The sequence below is a fragment of the Anomaloglossus baeobatrachus genome, chromosome 3, assembly GCF_048569485.1.
Source record: "Anomaloglossus baeobatrachus isolate aAnoBae1 chromosome 3, aAnoBae1.hap1, whole genome shotgun sequence".
Classification (NCBI taxonomy): domain Eukaryota; kingdom Metazoa; phylum Chordata; class Amphibia; order Anura; family Aromobatidae; genus Anomaloglossus; species Anomaloglossus baeobatrachus.
Genome location: NC_134355.1, coordinates 221,001,138 through 221,025,620, shown reverse-complemented (window position 1 = coordinate 221,025,620; position 24,483 = coordinate 221,001,138). Strand labels below are relative to the sequence as shown.

The following is a 24,483-nucleotide window of genomic DNA, read 5'->3' as shown; positions in this document are numbered from 1 at the left end:
CCAAGCACTCAAATTAGGACAAAGAGAATAAATGCAAAAAAGTGTTATTTTATTGGACTATTTGCAAAAAAGAAAACGCCACCACAATATAGCAAAAGCCGACGTTTCGGGCTATGTTAGGCCTTTTTCAAGGTTTTTGCCTATGAGAAATGATAGAAAGTATATTACACACCACAAAGTGTCAGAAAAAAACGAAAATGTTTCACAAACATATATATGTAGACACGCATATTTATATACAAGGTATTTACACGTACGTATAATGGGAGGGTGGATGGGACGAATTAGACGTCAAGGGATTGTACCATGTGGCGTTTGCTTTGCTTTGCAAGGGTACGTCACTGAATAGAATAAAAAGCAATTGATCAGCACCAAAACAGGGAAATGTCATAGTCATACAGTAACATACAACAAGTGCCAGTGAGTTCATATTAGATAGCTGTCCTAGGTCAAACCAGGAGGAGACACATGAATAGACAGCGAATCATGCTAATGTAGGGACACCATAGAGAGGGCTTTATGCATCAGAGCAACAGCAGATTAAGGCATTACAGAGTACAAAAATTAAGGGTACATCAGAGCATAAATTCAGACAAGCATGTTATCATTGGCACATACCGGAGGCCAGGGAGGCCCAGAAGACAGGTGGAGGAAGAGAGAGGATGCCTGTGGAGAGATATGGTGAGGCAATGGTAAATACAAGGACGTGCCTGGTGAAGTAGATCAGCAGTTGTGGGCTGGAGAGAGCAGAACTCATCTATTGCAAGCTACCTGGATAACACAAGGAGTGGGGACAGGGTCCCAGAGGTCTGTGATGGAGGCAGGAGGCATGTCGGTGTGGTGTATGGCGCGTATTTATAGGGGTTGTGAGCCACTTCCGGGTGTCCGGTACTGGGGCTACTGCGCCTGCGTGTATGACGTGTATGACGTGTATGCTGCGTGGGAACGCAGCAGCGCCTGCGTGGGAACGCAGCAGCGCCTGCGTGGAGCGTCACACTAGGGGCGGGGACAGTACTGGTATGCTGGGAGGTGTGAGCGATGAAGCGTCACTATGTAATGTCTATCGCGCATGCGCGCGTGACGTCACTGAAGCGCAACTGCGCATGCGTGAGGCGTCATAGCTGAGGCACTATTTCAGTAGGTGTGTGTTAGTGCTAGTATGCACGGAGAGGGCTTCATCTAGTGGGTGTGGACCAAGTCCACAATAGGGGATATAGATGATGGTAATAAGAGGCGGGGTGATGCGGAATACTCCTAAACATAGTGATATCAATAAGGAGTTATATACGCTTTGGGATGTGTATGGATATGGGGGTGTGTTATGCAAAAGTTAAAACTATAGGAAGGCAGAATGAGGGGTATGGCTAATTACCTCTTATTACTAGTTATGTTAATGTATGTGTGTACAGATTCTATAAGGGCAGAGGAGTATGGAAAGGGGAGGGGGGTTTAAGATGTGTGTGAGAGAAATATGGAAGAGTAAAGGGAGAAGAGGAAGGACTGGAAGTGGTGATAAAAAGCTGCAGGGAAGCAAATGGATGTGCAGATGTAGTGTAGTATATGAAGTAGAGACCATGGGTTGGGAGTCCATCTGTAACCTGAGACTAATCTATGTGCCTGGAAGAAAAAGGGGAGGGGGGTGTTTTAGAGATGGTACCTTATAGAAAGGTGGTGCCCATGATAAGGATGTGAGAGTGGAGTCCTGCCCGTGATGAAAGTGGTCAATACCTCTGGAAAAGAAGATAAGAATAAGTTAGAACTTGCATAAGTACATGAATACATGAATACCTGGATATGTACATGGTAGTCTGAAGCGCTTATACAAAACGACATAGGCCTTAGCCGCTATATATCACAGTTGCTGAATAAGATGGTAGCTGAAAATTAATAATTAACTTCATATTCTCTGTTCATGCCCCATGGTTCTAGAGTCTGTAATGTTTGTATCCAGTAGGCCTCGCGGTCCCTGAGGATTTGAACACGGTTCCCACCTCTCCTGGGTAACGGCACGTGTTCCAAAACCTGATACCTAAGTTGAGATATTGAGTGACCCCTAGCGATGAAGTGTGCTGGAATCGGAAGTGCAGTTTGACCACAACGTATGGTAGATTTATGTTTACTAATGCGGTCTCGGATATGTTGGGTGGTCTCCCCAACATATCCGAGACCGCAGGGACACTTGATTAAGTAAACAACAAAGTTAGTGTCACAAGTGTAGAAACCCTTAATAGGGTATTTTTGCCGGTTCGTGGATGTGTGAAATTCTCACCTTTTGTGACATTAGAGCACTGAACGCAATGGAGGCATGGGAATGTACCCTTGCGTGGCGTGGAGAGAAAACTCTGTCTGTCCTTGGATGTGGAGGAGCCAATGTCTGCTCGTACCAAAGTGTCCCTAATGTTGCGAGGACGTTTGTGGCAAATAAGTGGTGGATTTTGGAATTCTGCAATTCCAGGATAGGCATTGCCAAGGATTGGCCAATGTCTTTTGATGACCTGGCTAAAAGATGGGGAAAAGGGATGGTAAGTGTTGATGAATGGGATGCGCGGATTAGGTTTGGGCTCTGAATCACGTATCCGGGTAGTGGAGGCTGCAATATGGCGAGGATAGTCTCTAGCCAGAAACTTTTTGCTCATTTCTTCGTGTCGCAGTTGACAGACTGTGGGGTCAGAGACGATTCTGTCCACTCTACAGTGCTGGGAGATCGGTAAGAATTGTTTGATGTGTTTAGGATGGCAGCTACTATACAGGAGTAGACTATTTTTATCAGTGAGTTTGGTATAAATATCCGTAAATAACCTCCCATTGCAATCCTTGTTGACCAGGGTATCAAGGAAGTTGATGGAATCTTTGTCGTAATGTAGGGTGAACGATATATTGGGGGAAACTGTATTGATGCTGTGGAAGAATTCGGTAAGTGATTCTTCGTTGCCATTCCAGACGAAAAATACATCGTCTATGTATCTTTTCCACAAGGGGATATGAGTGGAGAAGAGGGGGTGAGAGTAGATGAAATCTTCCTCAAATTTGGCCATGTATATATTTGCGTAAGGGGGCGCTACGTTTGACCCCATAGCGGTCCCCTTACGCTGTAAATAGAATGTGTCCTCAAATGGGAAGAAATTGTTCTCCAAGACCACCCTCAGGGTATCCAAACAGAACTGTTTTTTGAGTCTGTCAAAATCGGTGTGTGTGTTAAGGAACCACTTCACTGCCTCGAGGCCCCCCTGGTGGTCGATGCTGGTGTATAGACTGGTAACGTCCATGGTGACCAGAAGGCAGTTGTTGGTGATGCAGTTAGTGTTGGATATGACTTCCAAGAAATGGGTGGTGTCCTTTAAGTGTGACTGGGTCTTGGAAATGAGAGGAGTGAATATTTTTTCCAACTGCGCATGCGTGAGGCGTCATAGCTGAGGCACTATTTCAGTAGGTGTGTGTTAGTGCTAGTATGCACGGAGGGGGCGTCATCTAGTGGGTGTGGACCAAGTCCACAATAGGCGATATAGATGATGGTAATAAGAGGCGGGGTGATGCGAAATACTCCTAAACATAGAGTGATATCAATAAGGAGTTATATACGCTTTGGGATGTGTATGGATGTGGAGGTGTGTTATGCAAAAGTGAAAACTATAGGAAGACAGAATGAGGGGTATGGCTAATTTCCTCTTATTACTAGTTATGTTAATGTATGTGTGTACAGATTCTATAAGGGCAGAGGAGTATGGAAAAGGGGGGGGGGTTAAGATGTGTGTGAGAGAAATACGGAAGAGTAAAGGGAGAAGAGGAAGGTCTGGAAGTGATGATAAAAAGCTGCAGGGAAGCAAATGGATGTGCAGATGTAGTGTAGTATATGAAGTAGAGACACATGCACCTGCGCCACAACATGACTAACGAGGAATCCAGAGCCCTTACTTCACTCAAGAACAATCCCCATCTGGTGATTAAACCAGCAGATAAAGGGGGCGCTATCCCCTTTATCCTTGATAAATCATATTACATATCTGAGATTAAAAACCAGCTCAGTGACACGAACACATATACCCCAATCCCACGGGACCCTACCACAACAATCAATTCAATTATCCGTGGCCTTGTTGATTTTTATTCTAAAAATGCAACAATAGATAACAAATTGTCTGAATTCCTAATCAATAACCATCCAATCACACCCGTATTTTACACCCTTCTGAAAATTCATAAGAATCTCACCTCACCCCCTGGCCGACCCATTGTTGCTTCCACAGACTCCATCCTATCTCCCCTAGCCCGCATTTACCATTGCCTCACCATCTCTCTCCACAAGCATCCTCTCTCTTCCTCCACCTGTCTCCTGGGCCTCCCTGGCCTCCGGTATGTGCCAATGATAACATGCTTGTCTGAATTTATGCTCTGATGTACCCTTAATTTTTGTACTCTGTAATGCCTTAATCTGCTGTTGCTCTGATGCATAAAGCCCTCTCTATGGTGTCCCTACATTAGCATGATTCGCTGTCTATTCATGTGTCTCCTCCTGGTTTGACCTAGGACAGCTATCTAATATGAACTCACTGGCGCTTGTTGTATGTTACTGTATGACTATGACATTTCCCTGTTTTGGTGCTGATCAATTGCTTTATATTCTATTCAGTGACGTACCCTTGCAAAGCAAAGCAAACGCCACATGGTACAATCCCTTGACGTCTAATTCGTCCCATCCACCCTCCCATTATACGTACGTGTAAATACCTTGTATATAAATATGCGTGTGTACATATATATATGTTTGTGAAACATTTTCGTTTTTTTCTGACACTTTGTGGTGTGTAATATACTTTCTATCATTTCTCATAGGCAAAAACCTTGAAAAAGGCCTAACATAGGCCGAAACGTCGGCTTTTGCTATATTGTGGTGGCGTTTTCTTTTTTGCAAATAGTCCAATAAAATAACACTTTTTTGCATTTATTCTCTTTGTCCTAATTTGAGTGCTTGGGATCCAATATATTACGGAGATCACAGGAGGACCTGGGAACCACGCAGACGTCCTGGTCTGGTGAGTATGAGTCTCCTGGGAAGTGGGGTGTCGGCTTTTTTTGGGGGATAAACTTACCCCCAACCGTGTTTCTCCAAGAATAAGACCTCCTCCAAAAAATAAGCCCTAGTGCTTTTTTGGGGGGCAAAAAAAATATAAGACAGTGTCTTATTTTTGGAAAAACACGGTGTATATATATATATATATATATATATATATATATATATATATATATATGACGGGAGGGGGAGGAGGAGGAGGGAGTCAGATGTGCCTTAATGTCTAGTTCTCCACCCTTACTGTCCCTTCCTAACAACGGAGGAATCATAATTTAATGGATAACCCCTGTTCCTCAACGGCTGTTCCTGATTATCCCTAGGTTCCACTAGTAGGAAACCATCACCACACCTACTCCCAGTGCTTAAATAGACAGACAAAAACATAAAGACAATGGACAGGTGCAGAACTGTCAACTGATACATTATACAAGCACTTCCGTTTGTAATATGATTTATCAGTTGACAGTGCTGCACCTGTCCATTGTCTTTATGTTTTTGTCTGTCTATTTAAGCACTGGGAGTACGTGTGGTGATGGTTTCCTACTAGTGGAACCTAAGGATAATCAGGAACAGCCATCGAGGAACGGGGTAAATTACGATTCCTCCGTTGTTAGGAAGGGACAGTAAGGGTGGAGAACTAGACATTAAGGCACATCTGACTCCCTCCTCCCCCTCTCACTGTCGTCATATATATATATGTCTTTAATCTATAACCAACTACTGTCCTGGGCGCTCCACTGGAATGTATGTTAATTGACACTTGCAGTTTGTTGATGAGCTTATATAAACCTTTTATTCATGTTATTTTAGTGAATCTTAAGAAAGACATTTTTGATATAAGGTGTTGTTTGGTCAGGTTTTGTTAGTAATATCACCTTATTGAATATCTATAGTGGTTTCTAGGGAGAGTACTCAAGGACAGAGTTTATAGTTGAAAACCAAAAAGTGTCAGTGATTTGAAAAATTACATAAGAGATGTATTTCAAGAAATTAATACCCAAAGAGACTTGTGCAAAAATGTTTGTCGAAGCGTTAGAGGCAGACTTCAAAGCTGTGCAGATTGTAATGGAAAACAGTTTGAGCACCTACCGTATTTTTCGGACCATAAGACGCACTTTTTTTCCCCCAAATGTTGGGGGAAAGTTGGGGGTGCGTCTTATGGTCTGACTGTGGCTGCGGGGAATGAGGTGCTGCGGTGGAGCGGGTCATCGGGGGCACGAGCAGGCTGTAGCAGCCTGCTGTGACCACGTGGACCCGCTCATTACATATGCACGCCCATCCTCCCGCCCATTTCTCAGCGCAGAAGCCGGCGCTGACAGGTGGGCGGGAGGACGAGCGGGGACGCGCGCATAGTAAAAAGCCGGACCACATGATCACCCCTGGCAATTACAGCCTGGAGTGATCATGTGCTGCTGTATTCACTGCTCCCCGCGCGTATCATCATCAGTGCAGGGTGCAGTGAATCACTGTACTCACCCGTCCCCGTGTGTGGAGCCGTCGCACTGCAGCACTCGATGTCTTCCTGTCTGTGCCGATCAGCTGATCTGTGCTGATCAGCTGATCGGCACAGACAGGAAGACATCGCGTGCTGCAAGGGAACGGCTACACACACACACATACACACACACACACACACACACACACACACACACACACACACATACACACACACATACACATACACACACATACACATACACACACACACATACACATACACATACACACACACACATACACATACACACACACACACGCACACACACACACAGGTCAGTGGTGCAGAGAGGAAGATGATCGGCTGCAGGGAGTGAGGAAAAGGTGAGTATAAATGTTTGGGTTTTTTTCTCTGTGCTATAGGATACAGGCCATATACCAGGATGGTATATGAGCACGATGGGGGTATATGAACAGGATGGGGGGTATATGAACAGGATGGGGTATATGAACAGGATGGCAGTATAGGATCAGGATGGATGGGGGTATATGAACAGGATGGGGGTATATGAACAGGATGGGGGTATATGAACAGGATGGGGGTATATGAACAGGATGGGGGTATATGAACAGGATGGGGGTATATGAACAGGATGGGAGTATATGAGCAGGATGGATGGGGGGTATAGGAACAGGATGGGGGTATATGAGCAGGATGGATGGGGGTATATGAGCAGGATGGGGGTATATGAACAGGATGGGGGTATATGAGCAGGATGGATGGGGGGTATATGAACAGGATGGGGGTATATGAACAGGATGGGGGTATATGAACAGGATGGGAGTATATGAACAGGATGGGAGTATATGAGCAGGATGGATGGGGGGTATATGAACAGGATGGGGGTATATGAACAGGATGGGGGTATATGAGCAGGATGGATGGGGGAATATGAGCAGGATGGATGGGGGTATATCAATAGGATGGGGGTATATGAACAGGATGTGGGAATATGAGCAGGATTCTGGTATATAAGCAGGATGATGGTATATAAGCAGGATGGGGGTATATGAGCAGGATGGGGGTTTATAGCAGGATCATATACAAGGCAGGAGGATCATTACCAGGATGGGGTAATTTAGTAGAGAATTTGGGGACATTACCCCCATAACAGTGTCAGCAGCAGATCCTCGCCCCATTACAGTGTGTCATGACCACATTTTTTTGCTTAAAGTTTTATTTTCCTCCTCTAAAACCAGGGTGTGTCTTATGGTCAGGTGCGTCTTATAGTCCGAAAAATACGGTACCTTGATAAAATGTAAGGGCTTTTGTATTATTTTTCAGAATAAAATGTAATTATCAATGTTATGCTTGTGTTAGTAAATATAATTTTATATATAAATCTAAATAAGTTATTATTTTTTGTCCTCCTACTTTTGGACCACCCTGTATAAAAAAGCATTTTTAATGGTGCAAAAAAACATTTTATTTTTTTTTACATTTTGTCTACTTCTTGTAAATATTACAATTAGCACCATTTAGTAATATTGGCCAACATCTTGTAGTAATTTTTTCATCCTGGTTCTCATCGTTTAGTAATGTACCCCATCCTGTTTCCCTTCTTGTAGAAAACTTGCCCATCCTGTAGTAATGTGCCCCATCCCGATTCCCATCCTGTAGTCATGTGTCCCATCCTGTTTTAAAGGGGTGGTTCACCCATTTTTTTTATTTTCTGTATGAGTTCTACTTACCATTCTAGGCGTTTTCTCCATTGGCTTCTGTTTCCATTTCTGGCACTGAGCGGCGCTATCCTGCACGCTCAGAGCCTGTCACATGACCCCCTGGAGCTGTGGCCGCTAGTATCCTCTGACGTCCCGGCAATTCCGGGCTCTCAAACTTGTCGGGTACATCAGAGGAGGCTGGCACCACTCAGATTGAGTGACAGGGCTGTGGGCGGTGACTACCGCACGGCACAGCCCAGCATCGAGGGGAGGAGCTGGAGGACGTCAGTGTGGAGCCGCTAAGCGTCCTGCAGATGGTGAGGCACGGGGCGCCAGTGTGCAGTACAGGGGGGGTTCTTCAGCTGAAATCCCCCCCTGCACGCAAGTATCTGATCACACTCTCCACCCACCCGCTCTGCTGCGATGTCAGGAGAGCGGCCGGTGTTGGGCAGTGTGATCATCTGCTCCTCCCAGCAGCACTGCAGGACGCAGCAAGACACTGACAGGCATGTCACCGCTGTGCTCTGCCATCTGTCCTGCTGCATGGGACCAACTGTCTGCACTCTGTCACCTGCACCACAAGTCACAGAGTGGAGACAGTTAATGACAGAGCACCTCTGCCCCCCCTCTTCTTTCCCCACTCTCTTCTCTCCCCCCACTCTTCTCCCCCTCCCCTCTTCCCCCTCTTCTCTGCCCCCCTCTTATCCCCCTCTCCTCTCCCCCCCTCTTTTCCCTCACTCTCTCTCTTTTTCCTGGCTCTTTTCCCCCCCTTGCTCTCTTTCCCCCCCTCGCTCTTTCCCCCCCTCGCTCTTTCCCCCCCTCGCTCTTTCCCCCCCTCGCTCTTTCCCCCTCTCGCTCTTTCCCCCTCTCGCTCTCTTTCCCCCCCCTCGCTCTCTTTCCCCCCTCGCTCTCTTTCCCACCCCTCGCTCTCTTTCCCCCCTCGCTCTTTCCCCCCTCGCTCTTTCCCCCCCTCGCTCTTTCCCCCCCTCGCTCTTCCCCCCCTCGCTCTTCCCCCCCTCGCTCTTCCCCCCCTCGCTCTCTTCCCCCCCTCGCTCTCTTCCCCCCCTCGCTCTCTTCCCCCCCTCGCTCTCTTTTCCCCCCCGCTCTCTTCCCCCCCTCTCTTCCCCCCCTCGCTCTCTTCCCCCCCCTCGCTCTCTTTTCCCCCCCGCTCTCTTCCCCCCCTCTCTTCCCCCCTCTCTTTCCCCCCCTCTCTTCCCCCCCCGCTCTCTTCCCCCTCGCTCTCTTCCCCCCCGCTCTCTTCCCCCCCGCTCTCTTCCCCCCCGCTCTCTTCCTCCCCGCTCTCTTCCCCCCCCGCTCTCTTTCCCCCCCGCTCTCTTTCCCCCCCTCGCTCTTTCCCCCCTCGCTCTCTTTTCCTCCCCCCTCGCTCTCTTTTCCTCCCCCCCTCGCTCTCTTTTCCTCCCCCCCCTCGCTCTTTTCCTCCCCCCCTCGCTCTTTTCCTCCCCCCTCGCTTTTTTCCTTTTTTCCTCCCCCCCTCGCTCTCTTTTCCTCCCCCCCTCGCTCTTTTCCTCCCCCCCTCGCTCTTTTCCTCCCCCCTCGCTTTTTTCCTTTTTTCCTCCCCCCCTCGCTCTCTTTTCCTTCCCCCCTCGCTCTCTTTTCCTCCCCCCCTCGCTCTCTTTTCCTCCCCCCCGCTCTTTTCCTCCCCCCTCGCTCACTTTTCCTCCCCCCCTCGCTCTCTTTTCTTCCTCCCCCTCGCTCTCTTTTCCTCCCCCCCTCGCTCTCTTTTCCTTCCCCCCCCGTGCTCTCTCTCTCTTTTTTCCCTCGCTCTCTCCTGGCATGGTCAGTACAGAAATCTCTCCATCGTGGAGGGGTGAGAGGGAGTAATAAACATGGAGTCCCTACTGTGTCTGTGTATTTATTTCTAATAAAGTATTTTTCTCTGTGTGATGTCTTTTTTTTTTTTTTTTTTTTTAAACCCTTTATTGGAGATTTTTAATGGCCAGGTCAAACTTGGCCTGACATTAAGAATCTCGGGCTTTATACCAGCTGGTAAAACATCGCTGATATTAACCCCTTATTACCCAGCGTGCCTCCTGCCACCAGGGCCACTGGAAGAGTTGGATACAGCGCCAGAAGATGGCACTTTTATGAAAGTGCCATTTTCTGGGGCGGCTGTGGACTGCAATTCGCAGCAGGGGGCCCAGAAAGTTTGGGCACCCTGCAGCGCGGATTCCAATCCCCAGCTGCCTAGTTGTACGTGCCTGGACTCAAAAATTCGGCGAAGCCCACGTCATTTTTTTTTTTTAATTATTTCATGAAATTCATGAAATAAAAAAAAAACAAAGGGCTTCTCTATATTTTTGGTTCCCAGCCGGGTACAATTAGGCAGTTGGGGGCAGTCCGTAGCTGTCTGCTGTACCTGGCTAGCATACAAAAATATGGCGAAGCCCACGTCATTTTTTTAAAAAAGTTTTCAGGCAAAAACCTTTATAAAAAAAAAAAATGCTTCCCTGGATTTCTATTGACAGTGAAAGTAACACCAAGCAGCGGGGGTTAGCAGCCAGTAGCTGCTTGGGTTACCCTTCGCAATAGAAAATGCAGCGGGAGCCCACAAACAATGTGATTTTTTTTTTTTTTTTTTTTTTTTATTTTTAATGAATTTTTTTAAAAAAAAAATCGACATGGGCTTCGCTTATCGAGCACCAGAGCATTTTACTGCTCAATTCATCCCAAGTAATCAGATGACTCCAGTGTCGGCCGATTACTTGTTCTTTGTCCCCCTGCATCCATTGCAGCGTGTACGGGCTGTGAGGTCAGTGGAGTTCAGTCCAGCACTGGAGTCAGCTGATCTGAAAGCAGCTGAACTCCAGCCTGCACACGCTGCGATGGATGCAGGGGGACATAGAACAAGTAAGGTCTAAGCCACACGCGAGAAAAACAGTGCGAGTGGAGTGCGATAAACATCGCATTCCACTCGGACCAATATTAGCCTGTGTGTCAGCACACATGAGCGATTATTTTCTCAGCCCTAATTGGACCGAGAAAACAATCGCAGCGTGCTGCAACTGTAATGCAAGACTCTCTCTTTTACCCATTCAAGTGTATGTGGTGAGAGAAAAATCGCACTGCACTTGCGGTACATCGGTGGACTACGGAGGAGAGAGGGAGAGAAATCCCTCCCACCCCTCCTCAGTGCTGGCCCACCCCTTGGGTGGCGGACCGCCCCCCGCAGCTGAGGTCTGCTCGCACAGTCGGACCTCAGTCGCAGGGACACACGCATGACACTCAGCTCTGCTGTACTGAGCGTGAGCCGAGTGTAATGCGAGGGGATCGCAGTAATCCCCGTGTGGCCCCAGCCTGATCGGCCGACACTTTAGTCAGCTGATCTGAACTCAGCTGAACTTCTGTACACACAGCCCGCACACACAGCCCGCACACGGTCACATGTGATCGGCAGCAGGCAGTGACTGCTGTTAAGGCTACATTCACATGACCATTCCGTTTTTGCGGAAACGGAAGCAGCAAAAAAGATAAATAGATTAGTAGATATAGAGATGCATAGATAGATATAGAGACAGAGGGATAGAGGGATGAATGAATGAATGGCTGGATAGATAGATAAGAAAGACATATATAATGTCCTACCCCCCTGCATATTCTAAGCTGGCACCCTTTTGTGACTTTCATGTGGCACTAAGGTGCTTAGTCTTGTATTTAGCCAAAAAATAAATAAATAATAAAAAAAAATGACATGCGGTCCCCCTATCTTTTGTAGCCAGCTAGGGTAGAGCAAACGGCTTCAGCCTGCAAACCACAGCTGGCAGCTTCACCTTGGCTGGTAATCCAAAACAGAGGGCACCCCACGCTGTTATTTTAAATTAACAAAATAATTTAAAACAAAAAACAAGGGGTCCCCCGAAATTGGATCACCCGCCAAGGTAAAGCGGACAGCTGTGGTCTGGTATTCTCAGACTAGGGAGGTTCACCGTTATTGGACACTCCCCAGCCTAAAAATAGCAGGCTGCAGCCGCCCCAGAAGTAGCGCATCCATTAGATGTGCCAGTCCTGGTGCTTCGCGCCAGCTCATCCCGTTGCCCTGGTGCGGTGGCAAACGGGGTAATATATGGGGTTAATACCAGATGTGTAATGTCACCTGGCATCAAGCCCTGGAGTTAGTGATGTCAGGCGTGTATCAGATACCCGACATCACCAACCCAGGCAGTAATAAAAAAAAAAAAAAAAAAAAATAGACAACAAACACATTTTTATTTGAAAAAACACTCCCCAACACATTACCTCTTTCACCAATTTATTAGAAAGAAAAACAAATCCAGGTCTGGTGTAATACAAGGGGGTCCCACGATGATCCATACCATAGTCAATGTCCCAGTCAATGAAGAACAGAATGTTCCCTATTTGCTGGGAGAGCCGTGCAGTGACCTGAGCTAACATCAATAGGTCAGCCCAGGTCACTGCAGGGCATGACGAGTGCTGCTATCAGGAGGTTAGCGAGGTATATTACCTTCGATGATCGCTGAACTCCTGACAGCAGCGCTGTCACCGAGTTCAATGACCGCCGCCTTCACAAACAAAGTATCGCGAGGGGCCCGTGACGTCACCACTAGTCACAGTCTCTGGTCGACAGCGAGAGGTGATGTGACATGCGGCGGGCATAGAAGGCTGTGACGACCGCTGACGTCAGGAGGGCAGGACTTCATCACCGTAGGTAATGAACTTACTAACCTCCTGACGGTAGCGCTTGTCATCCCCGCGGCTGCTGACACTGCAGTGCGGGCCGCTGCTGACACTGCTGAGCGGGCAGCCGCGGGGCTAGGGCTGGAGCGGGACACTGACTGCATGGGCACTCAAAGGAAGTCACATGGATGTGCTTCCGTGTTGCTTCCGGGAATTTTGCGGACCCATTGACTTGTATTGAGTCACGGTTCGTTATTACGGAACAGAATAGGACATGTTCCATAATAACGGAGCGGACATACGGCATCCGATGTGTTTTTTTTTTTTGTAGGATCGGATGCACATGGAAGTGCTACCGTGTACCATCCGATCCTACACAAAAGACATTGAAAAGATGGTCCTGTCTGTGGGTCCGCAAAAAAACAGGAACTGACCAGGACAAACGGAACGGTCATGTGAATGAGCCCACCTGCAGCCATTGCAGCGTGTGCGGGCTGTGAGATCAGTAGTCAGCTGACTCCAGTGCCGGCCGATAAATTCTGTGTCCCGCTGCAGAAGGATCCGGTAAAATAACGGTTGCATGCGCTGCACATTTAATCCACAGGATCCGGTCATATGCGGTTTGCGGATGATACGGACGACACACAGACTAGGCTAGAGGGAAAAAAGCAATCTCATCACCCCGTCACTTTTTTTTCCCCAATTATTTTTTTCACATGTTGCGCCGGCTAATAATCATAATTTCTGTACACACACACACACACACACTTTCTTCCCCTGGTTGTGCAGAGCTGGAAGCTGCTGCTGTCTCTGTGTGATTTCTCTGTGCATCCACACAGGGAAGAGGCAGGGAGGAGGCTTTGGGTGGAGAGCTGAGGGGGGGTGTTACACACAGTGGGTGTGTTAGATAAGCTAGACACCACCCTAGAGCCACAAAGAATTCTGGGACTTGTAGGAACTGAACACAGGAAGTCAGAAGAGAGATTAACCCCATCAGAGCTGGAGCCAGCAATGAGCATGTGCTGCTAGTGCACAATAAAAGGTAATTTTGCTGAAAAAACAATAGATGTGTTGAGGGGCACATATTAGCAAGATTTATCAGAAAAAAAAAAATCAGTTTTGGTAACTGGACAACTTCTTTAAAGTGCCTATCCTTGTCCCCTGGTAGTAATGTCCCCATCCCGTTCTCCTTGTAGTAATGTGCCCCATCCATGTCCCCATCCTTTAGTAATGTGCCCCTCATTGTCCCTTTTTACAAATATGCCCGCGGTGGTGCTCTTCTTGAAGAAATGCCTTGTAGTCTTGCCTATTGTGCCATTTCTCTTTCAATTCATTGGTGGGGACACAGGAAACCATGGGTATATGCTGCTGCCACTTGGAGGCGACACTAACCAAAAAATAAGACTCCTAATCCACAGTATACACCCACCAACCGGCAGGAAGTTATTCATTTTTTGCTTAATGTTGTAGGAGGTGGACATGAGGCTTTTTTCTCAGCCCCAGTTTTTTCCAAATCGTCGCTGTTTTACACTAATATTTTCTACTTTTCTATTTCAGAAAGCAAGCATTTTCTAAGGGCAACAGAGTGTAATGAGTCACTCTGATTTCCCATCTAGAGACAGAGAGCACAGGATGTAGAGCGTCTGACTGTTGTCTTTCAGGTCTCGATGGCAAGATCATTTTACGCTAACGCATTGGCGATTAGTGTTTGGACGGGGAGGTATCATGATCCTAGCTGCGTCGCCATCCCGCTTACTATACGGAGTGAAGCGCGGCCATGAGACAGAAAATGGAAGCATCTCCAGCCTGCTCACCTACCAGAGTGAAGAGCAGCCATGAGACAGAAAAAAGAGGAACAGTTAAGGTACCTGCAACCTCGGAAAAGACAAGGTAGGACTCTGTTCCCGGCCTCCCTCCACTCAATATATGTATAAGGACTCATGAGCAGCGTCACATAGGGACTACACAATCCTGCTCACCTCTTTGTTGTGGCAGCAAATGTCGCTCACATCCCTGCGTAGCATGTGATAGCTGGGTAGATCCATCACAAATCCACCGGTATTTCCTCCCGTAACACGAGGATGCAGCACAGCAGTACAGCACAGAGTTAATCCTCCGGCAAACAGGCCGAATCAGAGGCACACCTACATAGCCGTTTTAGTCTCTATGTGTAGTCTCCATGTGTAGCTCTGTTCTACTGCACAGTCACACACGCTGGTTAAAACCACACCTCTCGAGGCCATCTTGGTTAGCATGTGTTTCTTTGTTCCTCAGTGAAGAGAGGCAGGGCATGCCCCTCTACCAGTACTGCTTCTAACGATGATGCAAGCAGTACAGCCCAATGTCAGGCCCAATCAGAGCATAGACCATGTTAGGTTGACCTAACAGTCACAGCTGTTGCCAGCGATGTCCGAATGCAGAGAGGGTACCGGTGACCCCCCCCTCGGCTATTCCAGCTCTCAATGAAAACAAGCGAACGCCGTTATACACATAAGACTGGAGATGTGCGGCTCCGAATAGAAAGTGTATTGGTATTGTTTACATTACAAAGTTATACAAAGTTGATTAGGGCGTAACTATGCAACATACATATTCATTAATCTACATTCATTAAGGCGTGGATTGCATATTCCCAGCAAGAGAAATTAATATAATGACTTGAAATCAGTGAAAAAGGTTAACTCTTTCCTCACAATCCCCCCTATTGGCGTGATTGATGGACAGGGGGTCATCGAGAAGCTGTGGACTATAGAGAGAGCAGGCTAGCCTCCAGATACTTTCTGAGCCGCGGGTTTGCTCAGGGAGTGTCGTCTCACATCCGTCACCCAGGACTGCCTGCATGCCTCTCGATAGGAGTCTCATCATGATACGCCAAGGTGATTTCTAGAGGAAAGAGTAGAGAAGAGAAAAAAGGCATATTAGTGATTTCATATGGGTGCTGAATAATCATTGCATCTACATTGCTTCAAGCAGCGGGAAAACAAAGCCATTAGCAACTTGAACACTACATAAGCAACTAGTAAACAGAGTAACACTTGGTGTCATTTACTGATAGTCTGTTATAACAGCCTCCCCATTGTAACACTTCGTTTATTGGGACTGGTATGGCTAAGTATCGCATGGAAGAGGCTGTTACAGGTGCGTGTGTACATATCCAGCAGTCTGTGATCTCAAGTTTTTCAGCTAACACTTCATGATGGGTCTCAAATGAATTCTGCCGTGGTGTAGAAGGCCCCAAAAAGGGAGTACACATAGAAATACTTATCAGCAGTATTAGGCCTTCTTGCAGTGGCTGGCATGGACCCATGTCGATCTCCCCTCAAGTTTGACGGAGGTTGGAGTGGTCAGCTGGACAGTCAAAGGCCCTTCGAATCGTGGCTCAAGGGTCTTTTTCACGTGCTTCTTTAGGTAGACCCGGTCACCAGGCTTTAGAGAGTGGGTTCCTGGAATGGCATCAGGATCAGGTAGAGAAGAGTAGACCCTTTGGTGGGTTTCAGTTAGTCTCTTCTGCAGGGAAACAACATAAGACGTTAGGCTATCACATTGCAGGTGTAACTCCTGCGGGAAGTAGCATCCTAATCTGGGTGCACTACGAAAGAGTATTTCAAAGGGTGAGAGCCTGTGCTTTCCCTGCGGGGTAGTCCTTATAGAGTAAAGAGCTATTGGGATACATTCTGTCCATGGTCTACCAGTCTCCTCCACTGCCTTGGCTAATTTGAGCTTTAGAGTTCCATTTAACCTTTCCACTTTCCCTGATGACTGTGGGTGGTAAGGTGTGTGTAAGGCTGACTGAATGCCTAACAGGGCACAGGTGTTCTGGAAAACTTGTCCAGTGAAATGAGTACCTCGGTCTGACTCTATGACTTCAGGGAGTTCAAACTGGGGTACCAGCTCACAGGCCAATTTCTTTGCTGTAATTCGGGCCGTGGCTGAGCTTACAGGATAGGCCTCTGGCCATCCTGAGAAGAGGTCTACACAGACAAGTACAAACTCGTAGATGCCATGTTTTGGCAACTGTATATAGTCTATTTGTACTCTTTGAAATGGGGCAAACGTCTTTGGCATGTGTCTTTGCGGGGTTTTAGTTAGCTGGCCTGGATTATGTTGTTGACAGATGTGACAAGCTTTTATTCTCTGGGAGGCGTATTGTCTGAAGCCGGGGGCTACCCAATATGGTTGCATCTGGTTCATGATTGAGTTTGTGCTACCGTGTGTGGGGTAGTGGAGTACTTGGAAAATTGCAGGGAGCCAACTGCGTGGCAGGACGGGAAGTCCGTTTAGGCGCCAAATCCCCTCCACCTTTTCTGCCCCCTTGGCCCGCCATCCGGCCTTTTCTTCCTCAGAGGCGTTTTCTTGTGTCTCAAAGAGGTTCTGCATTTCTTCCTCCGTCGTTGACACTTTCCGTCTCCTTCAAAGGGAGTAAGGCGGCTTGTTTTGCTGTTTGATCGGCCAAGCGATTTCCCCTTGCCTCGGGTGTTTGAGCCTTGGTGTGGGCAGCAACCTTTATGATTGCTAGCTGTTTTGGTATCAAGGCTACTTCCATTAGTTTCTTCACTGAGGCTCCATGCCTGATGGGATTTCCTGTTGCTGTGAGGAATCCTCTAGTCTGCCAGATAGTGCCAAAATCGTGCACAATGCCGTGTGCATAGGCTGAGTCCGTGTAGATGTTCGCTGTTCGTTCTTCCAGAAACTCAATTGCCCAGATGAGAGCAAGAAGTTCTGCTTCTTGAGCAGATATGCGTGGAGGTAGCGGTTGCTTGGCTAAGACTGCATATAGAGTCACTACTGCAAATCCGGTGTGGAACTTGCCTGCTTCATCAGCGTATCTGCTACCATCCACAAAAAGTTCAAAGTCTGGATTTGTAAGCGGTGTTGCCTGAATATTGTGCAGGGGCTTTGTCTCATGTTCAATGAGTTCCTGACAATCATGATCAAATGGTGCGCTGGTACGTTTGTCACTCTCTTCTGTCCTCTCTTCTGTCCCCCCTTCTAAACTTGTAAAGATCAGCAGATCAGCAAGGTTTAGACTTGTAACTCGAGCAAATGAGATGTTTGGGGGTAGCAACAGCGTGCACTGAAGTCTGACTTGTCTTGCCATGGAGAGGTGTTTCAGCTGCACTTGATTGAGAACAGCATAGATGTAATGGCTGGTAAGGATGGTAGTCCGTCTTCGGGGTGAGTACTCCTACGACAAATCCTTGAAGCTCTGCTACGAACAGATTAAAGGTGAGATCATAGTTTGGTAGTGCCAGAGCAGGCGCATCAATCACTAGTTCCTTGAGCTTTTGAAAGTTTTGTCGAGCTTCTTCTGTAAGGGAAAAAGGAACATTCTTTGTGCAATCATACAGCGGTTGCATGAGTAGTGACGCATTGGGAATCCACCGTCTGCATTTATCTCTGCTTGCTTTGCATCCTACTTCTGCCAGAAAGGTAAGCATTCCTCTTCACTAGGGCAGCACAGTAGTAAATCATCCACGTACTGGTAGATGTACTGCGAGAGGTAGCGGGAGGGGGGATTGTCTCAGCTGCGGTGGCGTAATTCCAGGCTTGACTGAAACTTTTACTGTGGGCACGGGTAGTGTGCCGAGGTCAGTTTTTGATGTGGACCAGAGTTTTGCAGGAACTTGTAGAAGTATTGGATCCGTGTTTACTTCACGTGTAACATCAGATTCTGGTTGATCTTCAATCATCTGGAGGGTGCACAGGACTTCTTCTGGGATATCTTCTGGAATTTGCAGGATAGCAGATCTATCTTCATTGTAGACAATCTGAGCTTGTAGTCTTGATCGTAGATCTTCTCCCACTAGGGCATCTCCACCCAGGGGGGACACTAAGAATTTAGACACGAACATGTGTGGTCCCAGTTTCACCTTCAGTGGATGTGTTATTGGGATTATCTGGGCTTGTCCATCAAATCCGGATACTACAGTAGCTTCAGATGAGATGGATCCTTCAGGCACTAGGTTCCTGGGGTTCAGGAGTGTGAGGCTCCTGAGTCCACCAAAGCTCTTATTTCCTTGTTGCCAATGTGAAGGGGGACATGTATAAATGGACCTCTGGCATCCCTATCCCGTGCTACCGCAAGTCAGGCAGTCTTCTCCTCCTGACTCTCGGGTTGGTTTTGAGTGTCCCTCTTCTTCTTTCTACAGTCTCTGATCACATGTCCTCTGACTCCCACAATAGTAGCAGGTCGGTGCCTTCCTTCTTGTACCTTCTGGCTGACCGTCCACTGCTGCTATGACAACTTTCTTGTTGCTCCTTTTATCCTTTGCGTCGGTTTCTAAGCCACTTGCTTTGTTGACTAGAAGATCTATGTCTTCCATGTTTCTCCATTCTGGGCAGCACGCTTTCAATCTTTCTGCCAGAGGTGCATGTATTCCATCCATGAAGGATCTTACCATCAGGCGACGTATTGCACCTGCTTGTAAGTCCAGCCCTTCATCTGCGAATGACTGCATCAATCTGTAGTAAAATGAGCTGACATTCTCCACAGGACCTTGATGCAATGGTCCCATTGTGCCCTTAGTTCTTTGCTCCTGGGCGCAGAAGAGATTGAGTCTTATCATGAAGTCTTGGCCCGATTCCACATTACGGGTATCGTCCGGAACATGTCCTGTCAGGTGGGCAGTGAGTTTGGCATACAGTTCGGGAGACATTTTAACTCTACACAAACCTTCCATGTCCAACCAAGTGCTTCTGTAGGAGACCTGTATTTGGTTCAGGTAACGTGAAAAACTGACTGGGTTTCTAGTCGGGTCTGGAGCATTTTGCAGGAAAGCCATCTGCTCAGCTGGAGTCCAGGGTACGTAGTCATCATACGTACGAGGAACTGCATCTCTGGGAGCATCTGGGTTTTGTGGATTAACAGGTGGTCTTATCAGGACTCTTCTTTCCACTACGGGATAAAGAGGCACTGGTGCTGTGGCTTGTAGCTTGTGCTGTGGGGCTCCACAGGCTAGGCATGTTTCACTCCAGTCCGGATTTTGTTGGCCACAGTTTGTGCAGGTCCATTCCGGGGATCCTGCTATTTTTGGAGCTGTTCCAGAAGTAGCTGACAGGTATGGAGCAAGCTGCTGATCCTTATTAGCCTTCTTCCCAGCTTCTTCCCATGTGTCTGATTCTTCATGGTATATCCAACCTTGATCGTGGGCTGTTTTTGCCATGTCAGAAAGAGTTCTGACTAGTTTAGTCCATGATTTATCTGCTATCACTCCTGCTCTAGTAGCTCTTATTGTGTCCCATTTATTGGGGTCTAATTGATCCTTCCCCTTCAATCCAAATGTCTTAAAAACTTCCTTGGACTGACTGGCTGTTCTTTTGCCATGATAACACGTAATGAGATGTTGCAGGGTGCATCCAGCTCTTCTGTCTTTTGATATTCCTTGCCCCATTCTTCTTCTTCTATCTTCTTCAGCTTTTAGACCCTTGAACGTCCTTTGGACTAAACCTACCTATCCTGGAGATACTCAGAGACTAACTCCTTTTGTATTCCCACCTAGGTGAGGTCTAGAACCACCTTTCCTGGAAGTACCCAAAGACTGATTCTTGATGTGTATTCCTACTGAAAGGTGGTGTCCTAACTTCAGAGGGGGCTGAGAATGTTGAATGGCGCTGGGTTGCCCTTCTTGTAACAGAGATACACTCTATATCCGATAGCAATGGCAAATAGGGCTATTCCCACTAACACTAGGGCAGTGAATATCACATCCATTGGACAGAGCAGGTACACTATTCCCTTTCAACACTCACTGATGTATGGGATCTATGACAACCAACAAGGACAACAGCACAGAAGCAAAGCGCAGGAGAGCAGACACGCGACACACGGAGAGGCAGAGAAACAAACAAACAACCAAACAAGGCACAGAAAACATCAGCTGGCAAGGCTCTCTCAGAGTTCAGTAGAAACCCGCCAATAACCCAGTATCTACTCACAGTGTACCATTTTGCGCATTGAGGAGAGGGGAGATCAGATGTGGGGAGCATAAAGAGAAGAATAAGGTTCAACTCTTACCTGGCCAGGTGTTTCTGGTCCCCACGTCTGGTCACCTCCCCCTCGGCTTGGCAAGACAGTCCACTGCATCCTGGAATTAGAAACACGGGTCCCTGCTTTTCGGGCGCCAGATAATGTTAGGTTGACCTAACAGTCACAGCTGTTGCCAGCGATGTCCGAATGCAGAGAGGGTACCGGTGACCCCCCCTCGGCTATTCCAGCTCTCAGTGAAAACAAGCGAACGCCGTTATACACATAAGACTGGAGATGTGCGGCTCCGAATAGAAAGTGTATTGGTATTGTTTACATTACAAAGTTATACAAAGTTGATTAGGGCGTAACTATGCAACATACATATTCATTAATCTACTTCATTAATTCATTAAGGCGTGGATTGCATATTCCCAGCAAGAGAAATTAATATAATGACTTATACTCCCATAACAAGATGTTTTTCAGTCGTCTCTAAGTCAAAACATTCTGCGTCCTTGAGGTTGGTCTCACAGTTTATTACGCAAATAAGTCTGGTTCGGTCTTGCCAGGGAGAATGAATTTCTATTATTTTCTAAGTCAGTGAAAAAGGTTAACTCTTTCCTCACAACCATGTGACTGTTCTCAGGGAAGGAGAGGCTGGAAACTCCTCCACTACTTTGCTGGTAATGCAAGGAAATTCAACACACACAGTGAGGCTCAATCACAGTACACAGCATGTGTATATTTGTTCTTCCAACTATGCAAAAAAAATACAGCACATACAATGTGAGACTCAAAGTACGGCTGGAGCTACACAGGGATTACTGCGATCCCCTCGCATGACACTTGGCTCATGCTGGCAGTACAGCAGAGCAGAGTGTCATGCTAGTGTCCCTGCGATTGAGGTCCGATCGTGCGAGCGGACCTCAGCTGCGGGGGCAGGCCAGCCCTGAAGAGGGGCGGGCAGGTGCTGCGGAGGGGAGGGAGGGATCCCTCTCTCCTCCATTGCCAGCTATTGCCATTCTCGCACTGCTCTTGCGGTACACCGGTGTACCCGCGAGTGCAGTGCGATTTTTCTCTCGCCCCATACACTTGAATGGGTGCAAGAGAAAAATTCTCGCATTACAATCGCAGCATGCTGCGATTGTTTTCTCGGTCTGATTAGGGCTGAGAAAATAATCGCTCATGTGCGCTGACACACAGGCTAATATTGGTCCGAGTGGAATGCGATGTTTTATCGCACTCCACTTGCACCGTTTTTCTCGTCGTGTGTCATAGGCCTACAGAGCAGTCTCTGATGATCACAATGGAGCCTCCCAGTAGTTAAATCTGCACTACTCAGCTCAACTCCTCCATCACAGTTTACCTCTTTCTGACATTCTGTTTCTTTAAGTTCTCCCTCACATTGGTTAACGGTCATCTAGATACAATCAATATCTGATCTTTACATGCTAACAATTTAGTTATGCATCGTATATAACATTCACCTGCTGCCCAGGAGCCCCCTGCTAATAGACAATTTCAGCATGGGTCCTCTAATCCAGAGTGGATCATAACGCTCTTAAAGTATGTAGCCGACCTAACCAGCATATCACAGACCCTGGTTACAGTTATGCAAAAGCTACCTACACAAAATTGTAATCCCGGAACACTGATCTCCTCTTGGGGTGAATGAGCGTTATCTGATGGTTCCCTCCAACATAAAATATGAATCCTGGACGAACACTGATCTCCTCTCAGTTCTTGCGCTTTGCTGTAGACCAGATACTTTTATTGCACTGATCTTCGGTCTAACAACTGCTCCCAGTCTTCACAAAAACAGCAGCAGCAACATGGGCCATCCTCAGAGCCAGAAGAATCATAGTCATACTCATCTGGACGACATACTCCTCAAAGGTCCGTCTCATCCATCAGGTCTTCAAAGTCTCAATATCACCACAGAAAGCTTAGTTTAGATAGGCTGGATAATCAACACAACAAAATAGTCCATGATTCCCAAACAGCATCTAATATTGCGGAGTATGCTATCTACATGGTACAAAGTACAATGTTCCTTACAGAATAAAGGAGGGCATTACTACAAGATAATCGACTACTCATACAGTACAGATCTGTTCCTGTCCGAACTTGCATGTAAATATCTAGGAAGATGGTGGCTGCCTTCCACATACTTTTTAGTTCAGCCAATTTAACAACAGAGCCTTACAATTAACACTTATTTGTATGTGAAACAAGTCAACATAGTCATAGGTTCATCAGTCCCTAAGATAGTGGAAACAGTCGCCATCATTTTTCGACATGGTCTATGATGTGATCACTGGTGATGTGCAAGAGGGGAGATATGTGTCGCTGAGACTACTGAAATAAGTGATGTAAACCCCGATGGAATACTCCAGCATATTAGGTGCTGACAGGGTTAATTTGTATTACCTGGGCCGAGTTTGTTGTGGACAGCTAAAGAGATGGGTGGGATGGCTTTTCATCATATCAATGTGGCGCCCTGGACAAGCCAGGGGCCTCAGAGAACAACACCTACACACCGCACACTCCCGGTCAGGCACACCAAAGTCAGTTAGAAACCCTTGTTGCCTTCCTCCAGGGGCTGATGTCCACACCAGGGGGTGGGCCAGGCGGTCGGCCCCGCCCACCAAGGAGTTCACAGTCCTGGAGGCGGGAAAAGCAGGAGATGAGTTGAGGAGTGGAGAGAGAGGAGTTGAGGAGTGGATAGAGATCAGTTTTGAGTAGAGGTGAGAGAGGAGTGAAGTGGCAGTTAAGCAGCCTGAAGTTTGTCCGGGTGTGTGGCCCGGACGGATCAGCAAGGTTGGCAGACGGTGGTGACCGTCTGCAGGAGTGGCCTATTGGAGCTTGCCGTAAGGACCGTGGACGGGCGGTGGCCCGGCGGTACCGGACCGGTACGCAAAGAGAAGCCAGCACCATCCGGCAGGGGCTTACGGACCCCGGCAAGGCTAGGAGTCGCCGTGAATTTGCCAAATCCATTAGCGAAGGGAACCTCCTGGGTTTCCCAGCAGCCAAGTCCCCGACAGAAGGCAACCGTCCAACCGAGAGAGGGAAACACAGTCACCGCCAAGCCTAAAGTTCCCAGGGCCAGAGCCTGCGGGCAAAAGGGGCTCCTCCAGCAACCATCCAAGCTGGGGAGCGTGTTACCGGTGGGAACCAATTGGAACCGTTACACTACATAGGTGCAGGGAAAGGCAGTCACCATCAACCTGCCGGGAGAAACAACACCGCAGCCGTGTGTGGGACCCGTCCATCCAGCCGTGTGTTTTACCGAGAACTGTGTCCTCATCATTGGCTGAGTGAGTACCACCGTTCCGTGCGGCACAGCGCTGCCCCCGCGACCCTGCACCTCACCAGGCCCCGTAACCCGCCTGCCATCCATCCCTACCCCATCACCGGGCCCCGGGACAACCAACCCCCTACCCACGGAGGGGAGAACTAACATCAAAGCTGCACCCTGTCATCGCTCCTGAGATCCCCGTCCAGAGCAGCGGTGGTGTCACCAATATCACCACAACCGTGGGTGGCGTCACGGACAATAACCAAATCCCCACCATCCAATCCCCACCCTTTTCACTCACGGGCGAGGAGCGCCGCTCGAGTCCCCGGGATCCGGCCC

At 47.8% G+C, this 24,483-nt stretch overlaps 1 long non-coding RNA gene across 1 annotated transcript; it reads right to left on the bottom strand.

Annotated features, from left to right (window-relative positions):
- Positions 1 to 258: 258 nt before the first annotated feature.
- On the bottom strand, positions 259 to 1,850 carry LOC142295141 (uncharacterized). Its single transcript, XR_012751379.1, has 3 exons — positions 1,658 to 1,850; positions 619 to 666; positions 259 to 341 (listed from the first exon to the last, which is right to left on the bottom strand). It is a non-coding gene; the product is annotated as an uncharacterized LOC142295141 (long non-coding RNA).
- Between the last annotated feature and the right edge of the window lie 22,633 nt (positions 1,851 to 24,483).